At 46.2% G+C, this 21,547-nt stretch overlaps 1 protein-coding gene across 16 annotated transcripts in view; it reads right to left on the bottom strand.

Moving 5' to 3' along the window:
• Positions 1 to 21,547, bottom strand: part of FOXP1 (forkhead box P1) — a 341,511-nt gene that overhangs the window by 121,474 nt on the left and 198,490 nt on the right. Inside the window, exon 1 of one of the 16 annotated variants that reach the window (XM_072346992.1) lies at positions 1,868 to 1,944. The exons of the other annotated variants lie outside the window; for them this stretch is intronic. The gene's annotated coding sequence lies outside the window, so the exon portion shown is untranslated. Of the gene's footprint in view, positions 1 to 1,867; positions 1,945 to 21,547 lie in introns of those variants that run through there. 16 annotated transcript variants of the gene reach the window in all.

The following is a 21,547-nucleotide window of genomic DNA, read 5'->3' as shown; positions in this document are numbered from 1 at the left end:
CACCCGTCTCCAGCCTCCAAAGCAACACCCTGTGAAACACTCAAACATTTATAACTCATCCTGTTTGTGAGCAGTAATTAAAATACTCTTTTCGTCACGATAAAGCTCTGTAAGGTCGAAATCCAAACCGCTTTTGACTGCGCAGCTTCCACCATTACTTCATTTGGTGAAGCACGGGGTGGAGTTATCCCCGCATCTCAGCTATCACGATGGTGCGGCTGGTGACAAATGCTGACTTTTCTAAATGGCAGGCACAGTGCATGTGCCATCCATCCTTTATTTATCGTGCCCCACAGAGGTTTATCCTTGCAAAAAGAGATCTTTCAATAAAAATCTTACCGTGGCTCTTTGGAAACTGTGCTATATATTGCTTATTTATCACCACCGATACGAAACAGTGCGAGACTTAAAACGTAGGATCAATCATTATTTAAACTGTATTATTGCTTCTCCATTTGAGCAGACATCACTTTGTACCCACAATTAATGAGCTCTAGTCCTTTTTCTAATTAAGGAACAAAGGTTCTTGTGTGCAGAGTATAGAGTGACACTGTCGAGAGAACACACATTTAAATAGAAGAGAATCCTTCTAATTACCTTAAAATAGGATTTTTAATATCCAGGAGCATAATAGGATCAAGAAATTAGAGCATTTCCAACAGCATTTACAAATAAGTCATTACGAAACACTGTAAAAAGATAACAATGCATCCCTAAAAATAATGGGACCGTATGGAAACTGGCACCTAACACTTCTGTACTTGTGTAATTAATCCCTGTGCGTTGATACAGGGAAAACGAAACATGGAAATTATTTTATGCACATACAGACAAATTAGAAAAAAATGAGGAATCGGCTCTTTGGGCATAAAATACTTCAAATTGTGCAGATTAGGATCCAAACTCTTAATTCAGACAGTCAGAAAGGCAACCTGGCTCTGTGCAGTAATTAGGGCCGTTAGAAACTGGATCCCATCTACTCCAAGTGGCACCCACATACGGCGCTCCGAAACAACCCGCGCCGCTGGGAAAGTATACTTGCTATCAAGGGCAAAGCTGCTATACACTGAGGTAACAGTAAATGACAGACTGTTGTTCAAGTCCATTAGCTGCTATGTGATAGGAGCACATTCACAAGCACACGACCTGTGAAAAATCTTAGATCTCTTTAAATCTTTGAATTGGATTGCTGCATTAATTCTTAAGAACTGCAATCCTTCAACCAAGTCAAATTACCCTCATTAACAGGGGGAAAAACTGCCTCTGCAATAAGTTAAAAAAAAAAAAGATATTTATTACCTATAATCACTTCCACGTACTCCACCTGGAAGCACGGCGAGGCAGGGCAGCCTCGCGGCCGGCACCACGCCGGTGGGCAGCACCGCTGCAACGCACCACGGCATGGGCTGCGCGGGGGAAAACCTCAGCGGCTGTTCTAAGAAAAGAAAAATCACTAAGAATAAGCGCAGGCACTGAAGCGATCCGTGTGTGTGCCACTGAAATAACCGCAAAAGAGGAGGGGAAATTCTTCGGTTATTCAAGGCTTGATTAGAACACTGCTTCGTAATTAAGCGTGTTACAAGTATTGTCATCGACCAGAAAATTCATGTACGAACTGAAAGGTCTCAGAAGCCGGCTCTAGCCTTCTATTCATTAACAACATCTGCTATTAATGTTTAACCCCCATAAACATGCACAGAACGTTCAGCATCCAGCGAAGATTGAAAATAAATATTTTGTTGTTCCCTTCTATCCTTGTGGAGATCCGCACAGTTCCGCCAACACCACCAATAGCCAAACCGGCCACTCAGATAACAGAACAGCACTCGCTCTTTGTTGGAAAGCAGGGATTTCTTCCTCTACTCACTGCTCCTCTGCACTTCAGATGTTGCAGCTCCAGAGCCAGCGCAGCACAGCAAGCAGCAGCGCCGGCACGCACATACACACACACGTATAGCGCGGCATGAATCATTTGTTCTAAAGACAGAACTCCTCCGAACAATCTTCAGGACCCTTGGTTTACACTTTTCTATAATCCTGCAAGGTGTGTTACTGAGCTGCTGTGATACAGGAAGCTGGGCGACAGCGGGACCTGAGAGACAGAGGGAGCAGAGAAGAGCTGGCACCTCACCCTGCTCAACTGTCAGCCCTACAGGGCAGCCCCCTGCAGGAACCCACAGCCACGCAGTCCCATGCCCCTAATGCAGGCTGAACAATCTGCTGGGCAGCTCCTTGGCAGTGCTGGGATGGAGCCAAGTGCCGGCTCTCGTGCCCCTCTGCCAGCTCCTGGGCACCGAGCACAGCCCTGGGCGCTGCCCCTGCAGACAGTGCCAGGCGCACACACTGCTCGGTGTCCCCAGCGCCAAAATGCACCACGAGGGCACTGCAGTGCATTCTGTCCCGCCGACCCCACGTCCTGCACAGGTGCCCCCACCTGCACCCACCCGACCACAACGTCTCCGCTGTGCAGAACGCCGAGGCACCGCAAGCCACAGGAGGAACGAAAACTACAGCTCTTCTTGTCTTCAAACATGACATTCATGGCGGATTCGCTGTCTGCATGTTGCAGCACGCTCTATTCTTAGCACTGTGCCTTTTAAAGTTAGGCCCATTATTTTCTACGGTGTATCAAGATCAGTATGTATAACATATGCCATATTGTTGACACTTCCCTGGATGTACTGCATGCCATATGCCTAAAGCACTAAAAGGGGTGATGAACAGAGTGGCAATACTGAAAGGAGAACAAGATCCACCGAGCATGCTGAATGAATTCAGTTATATAATTCAGCCAATAAGGGTTTCCATACACTTAACAATCTCTCTCTCTTTCTCTTTCTGGTTTTTTTTTTTTGCCTCTCTCATATAAAAATGCATTTAACAACTTTCTGCTGTCAGAAGTTAGCATGCCGGACACGTATTCAAAGCAAACATTTAATCACGGCGGGCCCACCAGCTCTAAAACGTATACACGTAAAGATAGACCGTATATAATCACCCCAATAAAACAAACAAAAAAGGCCGATTCATACATTTTAGCAATAAACTAAAAAAATAAAACACAGTTCTGCTCCTGTTTCTCCTCATCCTTTATTTTACCCTCCATAAATCTACGCCCCAAGTCCAACTCCTCCAAGTAGGGAAGATGTCACCTTGCCCATGCCGAAGCTTTATTTACTAGTTTCCTCACTAAGAATTATTATGTGAAGAATCCAGAATCTAACGCTCTCTCACACTACGGTATTTTTGTCCAAATCTTCTGGAACGGATTATAAAATTGAAATGTAAGTAGGAACACAGCAGAGCTATATTTATAACAAGAACGCCGCTCTTCAGCATCTGATACATGCACATGTGTCTCCACAGTTCTACGCCAGCCCCCTGCACACACTAATGGGTGCACTAGCTGCATACTTGCTGTTAAAAAAAGGGAAGAAAAGGAACTGACTCATCAGTGAGACCGGTTGTGACAGCACTGGCATGTACAGACCTGGCAGGAAGGTTCAAGCTCTTCACTTCACCACTTGCAACAAACTGCAAACTGAGAGGCCACCGGGAAAAGCAGAGCCAACCAAACCTGCATGGAGCTGCGATGGCTGCAGGGAGCCCAGCCCAGCTCCCAGGTCAGTCTCTTCAGGATGGAAAGGAGAGGGGACGTCTGGACAGCAGGCACTGCTGCAGAGCTCCCAGAAGCTTCCAGACCAGGAGGACTTCAGACAGCACAGTGTGCTTGGGGCATGGCCTGAAGCATCCCACAGAGGGATGCGGGCGCTGGGGGCTCAGCACGGTGCTGGCGGTGCCACACAACACCGGGCTTCCCCAGCCCCCACCGCCACCATCCAGCCACAGGCAATGGATCAAAGGGCTACGAGAAGATAAGGAGAATCCATTTTAATTTCAAAACATGAACATTCCGGCACAGGAGATCACTAGAAAAGATCAGTTCTGTTCTGTTTCAGTGGGGAATGTTGCATTTTAAATGCATGTGCGTGTATGCATTTATTTGAGTAAGCAGCATCATTAGGAGTATAAAGCAACGCAGGGGAACATGGGACTATTTGTTAAAGTGGAAGGCAGAATCCTCTTTGTGGAAAACATCAAAGCAGAAGAACACATGCTGATGTTTAAAAACAGTCTATGTCTAATACAGAACATCAAGTTAAAAAAAAAAAAAATACACAAAAAAAAACCAAAACCCAAAAAAAAACCTGCTTCACCATTTTGCTCTCAGACGAGAATTCAGCACTCCGTGCTGCTGGGCACCTTGTCACTGCCAGCTGCTGTGTTGGTTGCACAGCCCACCAGAGAGGACAAGGAGAGAAGCAACATGCACAGATCTCAGAAGATGTGCAGGGGCTGAGCAGGCATCACCCCCTGCCCTGGGCTGTGGGGCTGCACCACCAGCTCCCATTAGCATACAAAAAGCCCTCTGCCTTCTGGTCCATGCTGCAGGGCTGGCCCAAGGGAGCATGACCCAGTTTCCTGTGAATCTGGGCAAGCCTGGTGGCCTCCATCGCTTGCAGAACACTGTGTGTAGGGAGAAATGCCCCAGCAGCTCAGCCCCACCCGCAGGCACCAGCAGGACATGAGCACTGCAGCCACACCAACGTGCCCACTGTCCTCCCGAGTGGCTTCCACGCAAGGCAAGAAGGGCCAGCTTATAGGGCTCATCAGAACATTTCCTGTGTTCGTGCTGATACAAACAAACAAAAGAATCAACACCAAAAAAAAACCACCCCAAACCTCACACCCACACGTCAGCAACAAAAACAAAAGTATAAAAATCCCCTAACCCACCCTGTGGTGAACTTTGCTTCCTTTTTCTCGCCTGGCTGGTGATGTTCTCAGCGCAGCTCAGAAGGGTACGAGGGCACCATCACTGCCATGGCAGCTACTTAATTCCAGCAGCAGATCCCAGACCTGTAACGAGCGCCTGCTTCCTACCTACCAGGCCATTAATCACTGCGACTCCTAAAAGGTTCAATTCATGTGCCTACTTGGAGAACTCATGAGATGCCCGATAGTCAAATGTCATTTGAGAAGGGAACAGGACCGTATTCTTTTCTGCACCGATGCAGCTCCTATTACCAGGAGGCTCTCTCCCCTGGGAGCAACCAGAAGAGAGGAAAGAAGGAGCGCTGACTCAAAGCTCTGCCTCGCAAATGCACATCACTGATACAGGAAGGGAAGAGTTAGGAGGAACCTGCCACGACTTTTATTTTACCCATAATCTGGGTAATTGGTGGATGGATACTTAAAGTGGTGAACAATCTTTGAGGCTCCACCCTAGACAGAAGGGCTGCTCTCCTCCTGGAGAGCTTGGCAACAGTGAAAGAAACTTCTGCCACCCTAAAAATGAGAGCATTTCTGTTACAAGGACTAGTTAATCTCACCCCTCTTGGGGAAGCAACAGAGCCCACGAGCAGCCAGAGGTGATGCACTCCTGCATCCTTATTGCTTCCCTCTATACCCATGGCTTCCAAATCTCAATGCTCAGCTACTGGAGCTCAGGGGTTCCCAGGCTCTGCTCCTGCCCATTCTGACCCTGTGTGACACGCATGTCCCCAGCAGTGCCAGCTCCGGTACAGGACAACAGGCAATAAAAGGGTGCCAAAAAGGGAAATGCAGCTTAAAAAGATTATGGTCATCTCTCTGCCTTTGGTGGAAAATTACAAAGAAACAAGCTGTCATCTGTCCTCTTACTTCCTCATGCTGTTTTTCTTCATTTAAATACTGCTCTATCAGATAAACTAATTGACAATGCAGACAAAAATATCAAAATCTAAAGATACCTCAGCAATTGCTTCACATCATCGATTTTCTTGCAAAACATCCAATTACCAACTCTTGGCTGCTGAGGAGTTAGCATACAATGGAAAGGCACTGACATTCATTAGCCAACCATGATCTCCTCCCATTTTTTTCCCCACTCCTCCAGAGTGCTACAGCAACCACGCTGAACTGCTGCTGCCACCAGACAGCCAGCTCAGGAGCACAGAGGAGGCACAGGGGCTGCTTTCAAAGGGTTTACAGCATTGAAAGGGAGTTTGTAATACACAAACCCGTGGGATTCAAGCAGAGGAAGCCCATGCTGGGAGCTGATGTGAACTTTGGGACGGTGCTGGCTGCACAGCATTAACCAGAAGTGGTGGAACTAAACTAAGTGTTTCACCAGTGCCTTGATCCTTCCTTCCTTGTACCCCAAGCTCTCACATGGTCTGCTAGCAATACTCAGCCTCTCTGAAATGATCTTGAAGTCCTTCAACAATACTAATAAGCCCGTTTTCCACCACCCTGACTCTACAGATGGGGAAAGGCACTGGGACATGGGAAGTTCAACGCCAGAAACAACATTCATGAACAACAAACATGAGGAATCCCAAACGTTTCAAAGAAGAACTTGCTGCAAGAAGCCCTTTTTCTGCTTGGCTACTGAGCCCAACCCAGCTCCAACACTTCCTGGCCCTCCACATCACAGTCAGTGGGTTTACAGATCAGTAAATACTTGTATTCATTATTTGGTGCTGAAAACAAAACCAAACACAAACATTCCCTTAAATCCTTAAACAGCCATGGAACCCCATGGAAACATTTCACCTGTAGGTCCCACTTAACAGACTTGTTCGATTTCTCTCCCTAAGACACACTCTCTGCCCCTCCTCACACACGCTCTGTGTGCCCCATAGAGGCTGCTTAGTGAGAAAGGAGCAGAGCCACCCCTGCACACCAGGCACGGCCCTGCTGGGTGCGGGTCAGCAGCTCCCTGCAAGCTCCCCACATCAGCTCAGCCCAAAACCCAGCCCAGACGCTGCCCAGACTTCAGAGAAGTCCAGGTTCAGATCCACATCCATGTTTTGCATCTCTAAGCTAAACAGAAGGATTCTCTCGACCTCTTCCAAATAATAGTCTTTTAAGACACAAGACTCAAGAACCAATAAAAAAGGTAATTTAACAATATCTCCAGTGTGTCACCAATCGCGCAAAGGGCCTTGAGGCTGCTGTATTCCCACTGTGGCGCAGTAGCATTGCCACCCTGCTGGTTTCCAATTGACACCCTGTGTGTTGATATTTTTTCCAGCCAAAGCCTGGCAGTGCTTTCAAGCTCACCCCGACAGCTGATGTCCTGCACTGGGGCCACCGCTGTGTGCTGGCTGCAGCCCCATGGGCAAAGCACAGGGATGGGACTGCTCGGCCCCTTTGCCCTGGCAGAGAGTGGGGAGAAAACCTGAGTTTAGATGGAAGAAGCCAACAAGGGGGGCACAAGGAGGCTCTTGGTCAGGATCCCAAAGCAATAACAGTAACCTGACAGGGCAGCCATCACATGCTGACCGATGCCAACCATCCCTAAAAGAAAAGCAGGGAGAATGACCTCAAGGATGTTACATCTGCCTGAGCCTGAGGACAGCTTCAAAGACAGAACATCTGAGACAGGCTGTGACCGTTTCCATTTTCAGGAGAAACTGCCCAAAGCACAGAACAGGCAAACGTTCCCCACTGAATCCCATCCCACCCCTGATCTGCCACGGGGTAAGGAACAGAAAGGGGCGACGGAGGGGGAAACAGGCAAAGCCCACCACTTACAGCACATTTACCTGCTGCAAGTGGAATCAGCACTCACAAAACAAACTCACTCACTCAGAATGCTTTCCTTTGCCAACACCCACAGCACACCGTACCACCCGCTTCAGTAATAAGCTTTCAAATGGATAACTGCTAAATGAATATATCTGCTACAGCCATCGGGTTTTTGCCCACTCCAAGGTTATGTGTTTAACAGGCCTACGATACTTCAATGAAAAATGGAGGTGGCAATGATTTGCAGACTAAATTAATGTTAAATACTTCAAAGAACTGGACAAACAAGTCAGCAGCAAAAATTTTATGGGTTCACTTCCTTCAAGGGAACTTAAAGAGGCAGCATTTTATTGCTGTGAATTCTAGTCACTCCTTTTACCCCTCAGCATCTGTTTGAAATATGTAGTAGACAATTGCTTTTTTGGCTCTGACTCAGGTGGTTGAAATACAGGACAAACAGACTACTGTATATAAGCTTTCCTCCAGCAATGAAAATTTTTATTAACTCTCTTGCATAGCAAACTCGGCTGCCTAGCTTCCAATCCCTATAGAATCATCAAGGAATGTGGCTAGTTATTAATTCTGGTGGTCAAGCACAGGGTGGATATGCCGGGACTTGTCTGCAGTGTATAACCTCATGTTTCAAAGAAAAAAAAGCTACAGAAGGAAGGAAAAAAATAAATGAGTTCTGTTTAGTTCATCATTCATATGTGTAAAATTCCAAGCTAAACACTAGCTCTGTGCATAAATACGTCAGCCCTGTCAAAAGCTCCTGCCAAAGAAAACACGGGCCATGGCGGAGGGGTGCAGAACCACCCTCAGAGCCATGAACTCGCAGCACCTTCGGTCGCCATGTCACAGCCAGGAGTTTTCTCACTTAGCTGCTTCATGGAAACAACCTCCACACAGCTGAAGGAACGGGGGGAGAGAAAGGAACAAGGATAGAGGTGCACAAGGCAGAGGAAGCCCTGCTTCCTTTAGAAGGGCTCAGGCCACTTGCAGCCCTTGTCTTCGTAACTTCATTTCTGCATCCCACAAGCTACCCACCTTGTGCCTTACCTTTTGTTCACTGAGAAATGATGCACGACGGTTTCTAGCATTGAAAACTTCCTTTATGTTGTGGTCATGGGCTACTCTGAGCCAATCTTTGGCTGTTGTGGGGTACTGCCATTTTTTTTTTGCCATCTGCTGTGTTTCCGAAGTCATAAGTAGCCAATACCTGTAGTCAGCATGTTTAAATTAACAGGTGCAAGATTTTCCTCTTTGTATTTTCTCTGCAGAACAATTCTGACTGGCTGACGTGCCACTGCTCTGCGGCTACTATCAATTTCTGTATTTCTAGAGGGTGCCTGAATAGCGGATTATTTCATGGCTGGACTTTGTTTAAAGGCCCCCTTCAGTTTTGCCACGTTTCAGGAACAAGGCAACAGTCTGGAGCCAGTGGCCAACTTTTGTCACAACGCAGATAAGGAAAGGAAGCAGATGCAAAGTACCCTATAATACAGTTTGTGACCTTCCTCAATACAGGGGATGTCAGGAAGTCCAGAGAGACACGCAGTGATCATTTAGCGAGCGCACAGTCAACTGCCTCATCCTTTCATACTTGGGAGCAATGCAGCTATTGAAACCACAGCCATGCAGAGACAGTCCTAGGGGCAAACAACCCACTCGTATTCCAAGTAAACAGGCAGCACCTGATGCTCGAGTGATCCTGCCTTATGCATGATGCTGGGGCAGCTGAGCCCATGGCATCTACGGCACGGGCTCCCCAGCCTCAGCCCTGCACTGAGTTCTGCAGGAGCTGTGCTTTCGGAGCCCAGTATCACTGTAACAAGGAGGAAAAACACACTGAAACTCTCTGAATCCCGCCTGCTTTGCTCATATTCTATTTTCTTTTGCATTAAAATGCGGCTTTTTCATGTAAATGTTGCCTCCTGCCATCCCTAGCCCTTTAGTTTTGGTGTCTCTGCTCTTCTCGATTAAAACACATCCTGGACTGCCCATGAAGCGGGCTGGACCCCGTGCTAGGAACTCAGGGTGCTCAGGGCAGTTCTGGGAGCTGCCAGAGCAGCCAGCAGCCTCAGCCGGCTGCAGAACTCCAGCAGGCTCTACCCGACGAGATGCCACCTTCCAGCAGAGCCCCCAAATAACATCCTTTCCCTGAAATACCCGCGGTCTGATTCATCTGTTTTACTCCTGCCTTATGCTGGCTTCACACCACCACCAGCAGCAGCCTTACACCAACGTGAAGCTGAAATAAATCCACGGAGAGACAGACACGCTGCAAACACACAGAAATTAATGCGCTTTTCACTGCTCTTCGTGTATAAACACACAGGAAAATCTTCTTTTCCTTCTGTTCCTCTCTTTCTGCGAGTTCCTGGCTATCACTCTGAAATGTAGATATTCCCATCATGCCTCGGTGCTTTTCAGCCCCATGATGCCCTCACTTTTGATTGTGTAGATGAAGTTGAAGTGCACAGGGTATTTACTGATCCAGTTATCTTGTTCTGTGACAGGCAGAATCAATCAATCAAGGGGCCAGCTTTATGCTTGCGTATTCCAGGCACATCTCCGCACTTCAGGATACGAGATCACAGTGTTATCCAGCCAAATTTGATCAACAAATGCAGTTCCCCTGTGCCACAGCAATCTCAGATGAAGATGTTATTATGTGGAACTGAGCAAAGTGATAAAGACAGTACAGAAAAGGGAGGAAAAGTCCAGCTGGACCCTTCTGACAGCCTCTCTACGCTACGGCTGCAGCATCCCCTTTCCTGAGGTTTAACAAAAACAGCACATTGCCACAAAGCTGTTGCAAAATGCTCGCTGGCCACGCCGTATCTGTTGGCACTTAATGAGCAACACGTTATGCCACGGAGTTTGCTAACACAGTCTTAAATGCTGCACAACAAATGTGAGCCCTCGCCACTCTGCCCATGTAGATTTTTATAACAAGGCATCACGTGCTGCGTTTTTCATCACTCTGTTGTGGACATGCACAGTAAAACCTGAAAGCTTACAAATATATCTTTAACGCCACAGCTGGCTTAAGCAGCCCTGCTGCATGTGGGTCAAAATCCCAGCTACAAGAAGATGAACGTGAACGCCTAAATGTTTAAGTCTGTCTCAAGGAGAGTTGACACCACGCTCTTATTTTGCCAATAGCTTTTCACTTTGCTATTGCCCTACAGTTATTTTACATTATTTAATCCAAAATACCATCTTTTTGATTCTACCTTTCTTTGCATTTTAAATCTTTAATGGGAGCCTTTGGCAGTCCATGGGCGCAATTATTAGATATCTGCAGAGAGAAATTGAAAAATTAATCATACTTTCCATTTTATATTTCTGCACTATACATAAAAATTATCCGGTCCTAAAGCTGCATTCTGTTGCCTTGCAGTATCCTTCCCCAGCGCAGTAAATACTACACGAGGATGGGTGTATGTTCTGCTCACGTCTCTCCAGCACAGCACTCGGATGGAGGATGCCACATTCTCTTTTCAAGTGCAAAATTTATTTCAGATCGTTTTTCAATTAAAAGGCATCTGCTGCTACCACTTCTGTTACGTACTGCCTCACAATCAGAGAAAAAGTGCCCTCAACCAATCATATTGATGGCACTGAAGTTGTTTATTACCCTTTTATGGGCTCGGGTACTTAAATTACAGTTTTTCACAACTGTATGCAAAATGGGTAACCTAATCCTTATGCAGTTTATTATAGAAACCGATACATGCATTAATCTGACCTTTGTCTAAATAGATCCTTAGCCACAGGGAAAAAAAATCCGAAGGCATCTATCAGCATGCGAGCGGTATCAAAACTGCTAAATCTATTAACTTTGTTTTCCTTTCACTATTATTACACTGGAAAGCAAAATCCAACTGGAAAAATTATGCCATTTGGGTTCCCTTGTCATCATGTAACAAGTATGAGAAATATATGTGCAATAGCCAAATGGCCAATAGACAAAACACCCACTCCAAGTGACGTACTGTTTTCCATACCACTCAGACAAAATCAAAACAACGGAGCTGTTGCAAACAAAAACAAAATAACATTTCCCATAAGCATTCCAGACAGAGAAAATTTACAGGAAAAGAAAGCTGGGAAGAGACCCAGAGCGAAGCGAGTGTTTGTACCTCCAGCCATAAAACCCACTGCTGCCGAGATGGTAAACAACAGGCTCACATTAGAAACACACCGGGCTAACAAGCCATGAGCCGTCCTGCTCTGCGGTTAAAGATCGACACGGCGGGGTGGGATGCAGCACAGGAAAGGCCGAGGAGAAGCAGGATTGGGGTGGGGAGGGAAAAGCCCCACATGGAGCAGCACAGGGAATGCAAAGGGCCGGGTCCATTGCAACAGAGCAGCACGATCTGCACAGGCTTCGAGAAAAAGAAAATCCTGCTATTTTTTTTATATATATATATTTTTTTTCCCTTTTTATTCCTTCTAAGTCCTTTCCACTCGACATGCAGCCTGGTGGAATAACAACTTTAAAAAGTGGAGATGTCGCTTTTTTATAGCTGACTCACATTTATATAACTTTGTTAATGCATCTGCTCCCTGCAAGTTACAGTATCTGTGTTTAGCCGAGATACCTGGCCATAAATCGTGGCAGTGCAGTGAATATCAACAGCTGCATTTTACTGTTCCAGCCAGTCAGTTTACAGTGTCTCCATCACAGCGAATTCTTGTCAGCTGCACTCTCGCTAACACAATTCCTATGTTTTGCCTGGCAGTAAATGGACGCTCCTGCCCCAGCATCATCTAAACAACTCTGTTAACATTTGCCCCCGAGCGTCTCTCTCTTTGTCCAGTCCCTGTCTTCTAACAGATGTCATCCAAGTCTAATCAAGCATAAAATGGTCATAAATATTTCTTTCTGGTAGATTTCACATTCGCATTTCATGCAGGGACATGATATTTTTCTGCTACCTCCGGGGAGTACCTAATGCAAAAACCAGTTACTTACATTCAAGGCTCATGTTCCTTTAGTAAAATGCAGCACATGTTCGCGGTTCAAAGACATAAAAAGGCACAAGACTTTATCATCTTTTGTTTAACTGCACCCTGTTTTTCTGTGACTCGTGCCACAGCTTCCATGGAGGTACGGCACTGTCCCTGGCTAAGAGGAGCACAAACACCCCATTCCGACCCTTCTTCTCTCCCGAGCTGTTTTGATTTCATACCCCCCTACCGTAACCGGAGCACAAAAGAGGTGCTCTTTTGCCTCAGCTATTCCATTTTACAAGCTACTTAGAGAACTCACAAGATAAGAAAGGCAGTTCCCAATTTGGTTGATTTTCTGCAGATTTTTGCAGCCCACCTCCTCATATTTTGTTAAAACAATTAAACGACTTGACGGTGCAAATTCAAGGTTCATGCCTATTAACAGCTGATAGAGATAATCATGAGATAGGAGCAATTTCCAGTATTTAAACTTTGATAATTCAGTGGAAACTATTTGAGATAATTAATTCTGACTACTTATTGTTAGAATCATCAGAGAAATTATATTTATCTTCGGTCAGTTCGGTAAATAGTCCTGTCAGAACGCAGAGCAGAACTAAGCCCGGATTATTCTCAGAGCCATGCCTCCTTATTTCTCCCCCCATTACGTGTGTCAAAGCAGAAATATGACATCGCTATTTAACGTGAACCAAACAACACTTAAGGATACAGATCACAACAGCGAAGCTGCTTTTCCTCCTCCTTCTCCACTGAGCCTAATATTTGATTACTGTTAGTCAAATCAAGCTTTCAGGCAAATAATCTCCATTTTTTAAGTTAATGAGATGTGGTCATGTCGACAACAGCTTGCAGAAACTTTTAATTCCAATTCCTGCAGGCTGTGCTGGCCTCTTTTACAGCAACCGCTGTATGAATGAGTCAAATTTGCCAAAGTGGCTTATGTAGACAAGTGCACACTTTAAAGAGGCACTAATTAAAAATACCCACTGGTATCATAATTTAAATACCATGAAAATAAACTGTAAAAGTAGCTCAGCTACAATCTCACGGCTTTCCTTAGAGCTCGTTTACTTTAACTCAATGATGTTTTACTGCAGACAAACTCGCTGCTAAAAACAATTTTTCGTCTTGGAGGAATTCAGGATTTTGATATAATTAAACAATTTATGTTAATATTTGTTTCGCATAAGCTATTAAGCAAGCCCCCCAGAACAAGTGCTAATTGAGAGAGATGGAGAGAAGCAGAGTGCTGAAGTAAGCAGCAAATTCGTACTGTTGATTCACCTCCCTATCTGCAACACCCCCCCTCACTGCAGCTCTTTTTCTTGCTCTCATTCTCTGCTATACGGCTCCCAGCCGCACTGAATCCCATTAAAACACTTTCCGTGGCTGCTATTATCCTCTGCTTTCCTTAAAAAGGAAGCAGAGGGAAAGGCAGAAGCAGAGGAGGAGCCTGGTATTCTGCTCGGTGTGCTGCCCTGGCCACAACTTCTCCCAAATCCCCTTTGTTTGTCTGATTTCTGGCCAGGAATGCTTCGGCACAGCTGTAGTGTAACAAAAGCAGACGTGAGAGCAAAGGAAGAAAAAAAAAAGTTGGTGCTGAGAGGGTTAAACCTGTTTAAGGGGTTAAATATGCAATTACCACTGACTAAAACCAGAGAGACATATAGATAAATAGAAGAAATGAAGTCCCCAGGTTCCATTCAGAAGCCTTCATCACATTACTACCAGACAGAAAACTCTTTAAGTACCATTTTCAGATGTTAAATCATTGTTCATGCAGCACATATTCTCACTATTCCTGGGGGAACAATATCTGAAGACAGCGTGCTAACAAATGCAATCCAGTAAACAGGCATTTTTCCTCTTGTTGTTAGTACCTTTGTGTTCCAGCTCCCAGCTCTGTCATCCATGCCTTCTCTCTGCTTTGAAGTTAAAGTATTGAATGAGCGTTGTCATCTATTATCCAGAGTGTGCATGTAGATTATAAATAAGAAATAAAAGTGACTTTCAGTACACTGCTTTTGCATTAGCAAGTTGCCTTCTCTGTTACGTCCTCTGTCCTTCATACTTTGCTACCAACATGATATTAAAAACCCGACTTGAAGTGTTTCCTGGAGAATGAGAGACACATGCTATAAAACCCGTACACAGCACAGACAAAAGTTTTATTGAAACAAACAAGTCGAGCAGTCGCCCAGGTTCACAAGTTCAGCCTCAGAAGGCTGTTAACCCTTATCTGCAGATGTCCTTCAGCTCCCGACACACTCACTGCATCCCTGCTCTCGTCTGCATGCACGCCTCTGAAACACAGAGCTATTAATTACACCGGAGTTTGTTTACAGAAAGAGCCCTTTCCTACCACTGGTCAATTATTATTAATATTTTCCAGTGTAACCATTCTCGTTTTGAGGCCCGGGACAAATGCTCCCATGAAGAGCAGTGCTGACCTATTCCAACCCAACCTGCCTGTACCTGGGCAGAAAACTCCTCTCCACGTACACGCTGAGCTCCAGGCTCAGAAAGGCTTCTCCCACTGCTTCATCTGAAGGAATCTGTGACCAAAGACAACCTGTATCTTTAGTTACCGATACAAAGCCCCTAAATCTTCCTTCTGCCTTCAGCTGGCCTGCAGTTGTTCACCAAGAGCCCATTCATGGCTATAGGGCTTTTATAGCAGGGACAACTGGGTTTGGAAACAGTGATGCCCAAGGTTCTTAATCCACATACACAGCCTGAAGGAAGAAGCAGGGTGCTGGCAGTACTGGGGGTGATGGCACCCACAGACCTGCACCCCTGGGTGGGCACAGAGAGCTCTACCCTGGGTCAGTGCTCCTGGGGACCACCAGGGCATGGGTGCAGTGCCTTCAGGTCTCACCAGATGTGCCTCTGCACAAAGGAATACAGCCACCAGGGAATGGCACGAGGCTGAGAGCAAAGCCAGCTCTACCCAGTGACCTGGGGTCACACAGCCCCTTCAGGAGCACTAAGCACAAACCTGGGAACCACACACTTCTCTAAATAACAACAGTACACTTCTCTAAATAACACCTAACATTCCTCATTGCTTACCCACTTCAGAGGGCAGAGGCCTCCTTCTGCACCTAACTTCCCCTCCCTCCTATGTTAAGCTCCACATCTGGACAGACATGAACTCCTCCATCACAGCTGCACTGTTCCAGGGTGTTGGGAACAGAGACCTGGAGAGCAGAGCCCATCTGGAAGGGAGCGAGCAGGGCTGGATAGGACACAGCATACAGGCATGGGCACTGCCTGGGTACCAGCTCATGCTTCCTGAACACAAGGCCCATCCATGCCTCCGCAGATGGCAGCAGCTCTAGGAACAGCAAGGAGCCTATGGGCTCTCCTGGCTGGATGCAGGATCCACAGGACATCTGCAGCACAGCCAGACCTGGCCAGGTGAGGAATCTGCAGGGCAGGCACAGAGGAGCTCTCATCCCTTCATCCCTCCAGGTGTCCTGGATCATCCCTCCTTTCATCCTTTTGGATAAGCAGTAATGATATAAGGAGGTTCAGCGCAGTCCAGTGATGTTCACCCAAACATATGGGAGCCAGTCCTTTCATAAAATGCTTTGGTAAATGGTTCAAGTCCCTATAAAGGCTGGGGCAACGTAGTAACGATTTTCAAGGTTGTTGCCTACCGCCTGTCTCTGTAACATCACAAAGGAAAAATCAGATGGAGAGAAACAGATGAGAAGAAGCAGCAGCATATATTCCTCCCTCCTTTCTACCAGGATAAGAGGAAAATGTGATTGCGCTGAACGATCTTTCATTAGCAGATAGCACATCTGCAGGCAGCTCAGCCGGCCCGCAGAATCCCACCCTGCTTTCTCAGAGTTCGGGTGCAGCAGACAGAGGGGGAGATCTCTGGGTGTGAGGCGGGTAGCAGCAATCCCCCACGTCTCACGAGCTCGTTTAACGCCAGCTCTACCTTCCCTGTATGAGGGGATCAGCTCCTAAAGACAAGATCAGAGAAGGTGAAAAGCTGGTCTTAGGAAGCGTGAGATCAGGTACGAGAGGGATTCTTTGCTGTCAAAGCATAATTTGTCAGCTTGTGATAAACCTCAATTGCTTCATATACCAAGGATCACTAGACATTAGCTGCTTTTTATATGGCAATATGGTGCAGAGGATTCAGACGGAATATTGTTTTATGTTGATTGTGATAAAACACTCTGCAGCTGTGATAAAGCCTGCACACAGACTTCTCATTCAAACTAATGAGTGATGCTGGTGTCGGATGCTGAGACGCTCCTGATGCTTTCCAATGGTTCCATTCAGCCTGGGAAAGCCAGAGCGTTACCCATCTGAGGGGGCTGAATGATGATCCTGCTCCATACACGCTTCCCAGGTGCACCAGAAAAGGCAGCTCTGCGTGCCAGCAAAGCCCACCCCCAAGCACAGGGCTCATGGATCGGGAGCAGCCGCTTGTGCTGCTCAGCCGTCAGACAGCCGGGGCCCGGTGGGCTCTGCACACAGCGCAGGACTTTGCCGTTCTGCTTTCCAACATCTGTTTCAGTGCTTGTCATCTCCCTGCTTTAAACAAATGGACTGCAGATGTCTTGTCTTGTGGACGACAGAGATTTGGCACAGCCCGGAGCAGTGGTCTCTGCCACAGTTACAGCAGTTGTTATCGGGGGTCCTGAGTGGCCTCTGTGCATTAAAAGCAAAGTGGGGTTTTACTTCCCCTTTCAATCCTTCTGTTTTGCCCTTCAGATTTTAGGGCTTGACAAAGGCCAGGGCCCAGGATACAGAGATGCAGCCTAGCCCAGAAACATGTGGCTTGATCCTCCTCAGAAGATTTATCATCGACATACACAATTAAATGGAAGACACATTCATTTGCTCATCTTCTGCTCCAACAATCTGATACAAGACAGTGGGGATGGAGGGACATGATGTGAGGTAAAGACAGACAGCAGAGATCAGATTCCAGCGTGAAAACAACAAAAGAGAGATTTCCTAGACTAGGCTGGTCTTCTGGAAGAACCAGTAGATGACATGAGATAGGCACAAAGAATAAAGACAGATGGAGAACTGTGAGGGCTCTCCAGCATCTCTCCTGCAGCACTCTATAACTAAACCAGTCAGAGCTGCCACTAGGAGCTCACCTTGTGAGCTTTCCTCACGTGTAACTCGTGGAAGTTTGGCTGCAATGGATAACACAGCTAATAAGATCCAAACAGCCTCAGTTTTCATTCGGGTGCTTAAGAGGTGCAATAGCTGCGAAGAGCTGCAGGAAGCCAGGTGCAGGCTGGCTGCTCCGCCTGCTGCTGGGATACTCACAGCGCCGTGTGGCAGCGAGGCCATCGGCCAGAGCCAGCAAAGGCACCACCGCCTGCTCCCAGTGACCTTGGAAGGATCCCAAACGGGAACGCAGCACGCACTTCCCTGCCCCAGGGAAAGGCACATAGTTCTGCTCGCAGCTTATGAATCGCTGACGTGCAGGCCCTGTGACACAGCCTTGGTAGACCCTATCTTTTATTTATTGTGCCTAGTGACTGTCCTTGTAAGCAATTAGGGAAAAAAAGCAGGTGGTCAGCTCAAACTCTGAAAAATAGAACCTCTCTGCAAAGCAAACACCATACCTTCCAGAGAAAATACTGTAAACAGAACTAATCACTGCTAAACCCATATAGACCAGCCCTTACCCAAGTTAAACGGCTGGAAGCAAGCGTAAAACGCTTCTAAGAGCCCCCTCAATAACTGCAGGAATTGGTTAATCATTTCTCAAGGAAAATAAAGTATTTTAAGTTCCCCAAACTTGCCATGTTGTGAAAAAGGGCTCATCCCTGTCCCACCATGCCGGGCACCCGAGCAGCTCAGCCCTAAGGGAAGGTCTGTCACACAGCACAGCCCGCTGCCAGCTGCCCTACAGAACACCTGTGGTTACAGCATCCCCATACCTCATGCAGCAGTACACTCAATAATATTAATAGGGTCATATTTACCATATCTTAAAAGCTAAAAATCCCATTGCTAGCTTTAATTAAAAGGACAAGAAACTGAAAGTAGTTTGTGGATTATTGCTTCAATACGGATTCATGCCTAGATTCAATAAAACCCGCTTTCGTGTTATAAGCTTACTTTTCTTTTGAGAACACTTACAAAAGACAAGTCTGCTTTTTGCTATTTACTGGCCTGGAGGGTTTTTCTTTAGGACCTCTAATGCAGCATTAAAGATGAGGGATGCAGAACGTTTTACCTGAACAAAACATTTCTGCTGCCCCACCAGAAGTTTGGGATGATGGCTGGGTCCATCCCAACCCCAGCACAGCCCATGATACAGCCTGCCCCAGCCCCAGCCCCCAGCATGGAGTTCCCATGCATGATTCACGCACGATGCCCCACCCTCACCAACCTTTCCAGCACACATACAACAAGCCCAATGCACGTTCACAGTGGGAATTTTTTACTGCACCCACCAAAGAAAATGCTGCACTTAGAGAACTTGTAACTGAGGGCACAGCGTCAGAGAACTGTGCCGTATCCAGCCTCCTCTCCAGAAACATGCGGACTTTCCACCAAGATCCCACATGGTTGCTTTCCATACACACTTATAACCACCTCCGAGTTTTCTTTAAGAGGAGCTGCATGCTGTAGGAGTGGGTACATAATGCAACACAGCAACATAAAGACATACAGCAGCCACTCTCCCCACAGCAGAGCTTCATTCCTTCAAATCCTTCAAAAGCATGCTTATTAAATGAAATAAGGTAAGAAGGCCCCAAAAACATCCGCAGGAATTAATTCAGACTTGAGGTTCTATCAGAACAGGTCACCCAAAGTTAGAGATACACCCATTTGTCAGCACATGCAGCCCATCTCCAAGCACGCAAGTGCCCCCTGCACGTCTGTATGCCAAGGAACATTGCAGTCTGTATAAGCCCTCGATCCTTATGGACACTAAATGAGAACCAAGGTTACGCCAGCACTCAGACACAAGGAATTACACCCATATTGTGCACCGTGCTCCTCTGTTTGCCTGAGATGTGCCCCTGCTGAGGGCTGGGGGCCAACAGCAGCACGGCACTGCTGAGTTCTGCAGCACGCTGCTGGATGGACTACACAGCCTGACTCCTTCCAGCCACCCCTTTACAAACATCACACTTCCAAGAGCCCAGGAAAAGAAAAAAAAAAAAAGCCTTGAAAAGAAGAAATGTGATTAAAAATAAATTGAAAAGCCCAACTTGTAATAAAGCTGGCACTTGCCCCAGGCTTCAGAAGTGTCTGACACATGACACTGACTTTACAGACACTCTACAGATACGATATATAGCTTTTATAGGAAAAAAGAAAGGTATATTTGCACTATTTAAAGCAGGTTAGAAATACATTTTACCTTTTGAAAATGCAGGGAGCCTGGTTAACAAATGCAGAACGCAGCAACAAAACAAGCAACACTCATCCTGCTCAGCTCTCATTACATAATGTCACTATTTACACTAAGCATCCCCAAATTGCCTCCTGTTAATTTTTTTTAATTAATGGGGTATTCAGGCGTTTCACATTTTACTTTGTATCCCAATCTTTATTTACACCATTACCGTTATAAATTACAGCCATGCTGCTGATACTCTTTGCACGTGCTGTGATACCCAATGGAGCTCCACAGGAGGAAGAACATAACACAGCAAACCGCGGCGTTTGATTCCGCTCTCATTTAAACCTATTCATGTCAGACAAAACTCCACTGAAACCAACAGCTCTGCTAGTGGAAACCAGCACAATTCTGCTCACATGCACTGCCAAGCAACCTCCCTGCATGCAGCGTGTTCCCAAATAAAGTTAAATTGCTTTTAAAATATCGGCAATGCATGCAACTTTGTGTTAAACTGCTTCACCTTAATTCTGCAAGGTATTCAGGCACATGCTTGGTTTTACTGGCAGGAGACATAGCATGACCTTACTGAGCACGGCTGCTCTTACATTTAGGCACATGCTGGTGACAAAAAGGCCACGATGGGGAACAGTTCCATGCCAAGGAAAGACTTCCTCCCACCCTAGCAGGCACGCTGCCATTTTAAGCTCACTGTATCACAAGTCTGGCTGCACTGTCTGTTAGATAACCCCTAAGTACAAAGATCAACGGAGGAGGAAGAGTCTCTAATAATTTAAATAACATCAATCCTTAGAAAGAGGCTTTAATTTGTATCTGATGCCTACTGAGCATCTCTCTCAGGGTATACACGTGCTGGCGAGCAGCTTTGAAGCATTCCTTTGTGCGGTTTCCCTAAACAGAACTCCTGAACGGGTAACTTCTTTGCTTACGAGTAAGCATAAGCAAACAGAAGGGCAGAGAGCACACCTACGAAAACAGCTGGGAACAAACACGGCGCTGCTGAATTTTCACAGGAGATGCGAGGTTAGAAAACAAACCCGCAAACATATTTCAGAAGCTGCATCTCTTCAAAGAGCCCGCATAAACCCGAGTGATTACTGCATGATTTTAAGTAAAAGCAGCTACTGTAAAAATAAATAAGTAAATAAATACAGAAATAGACATCCACAGTCTAAAAGAGGACTCCTGGATTTGGCTGTGCACATAATCCAGGTGATTACACACCTAATGGCCCAGGTTCTGCACGTACACGCTTGTACATGAGACGGCAGAGCTCGGGGTGCCAATGTCAAGGTGCTTTGAGAACTAAGAGTTATGCAGTTATTTACCAAAGACCCCAGAAGTCAAATAAAAAATAAAACAAGGCAAGGAAGAGCCTCAGCAACAAAGCGGTAGTTCCCCATTTTCCCTTCCACACCTACAGAAAATGTAAGGCTTGTTGATGTCAATAAGAACTCGCAACAAAGACATTAATAGTTGTGAGGATAGCGAATGCTGCAAGAATGTTCTCAGCATGGGTCACTGACAAGACAACTAAAAATTGAATTATTAAGGAAAAAAAAAATCACTGCTTCTAAAACCCAGACAAGGTAGCCAGCCTATGTGAAAACTTATTCAATTTTTCCA

This window comes from Excalfactoria chinensis, chromosome 12, assembly GCF_039878825.1.
Source record: "Excalfactoria chinensis isolate bCotChi1 chromosome 12, bCotChi1.hap2, whole genome shotgun sequence".
Lineage (NCBI taxonomy): Eukaryota > Metazoa > Chordata > Aves > Galliformes > Phasianidae > Excalfactoria > Excalfactoria chinensis.
This window is presented reverse-complemented; position numbering and strand designations above follow the sequence as displayed.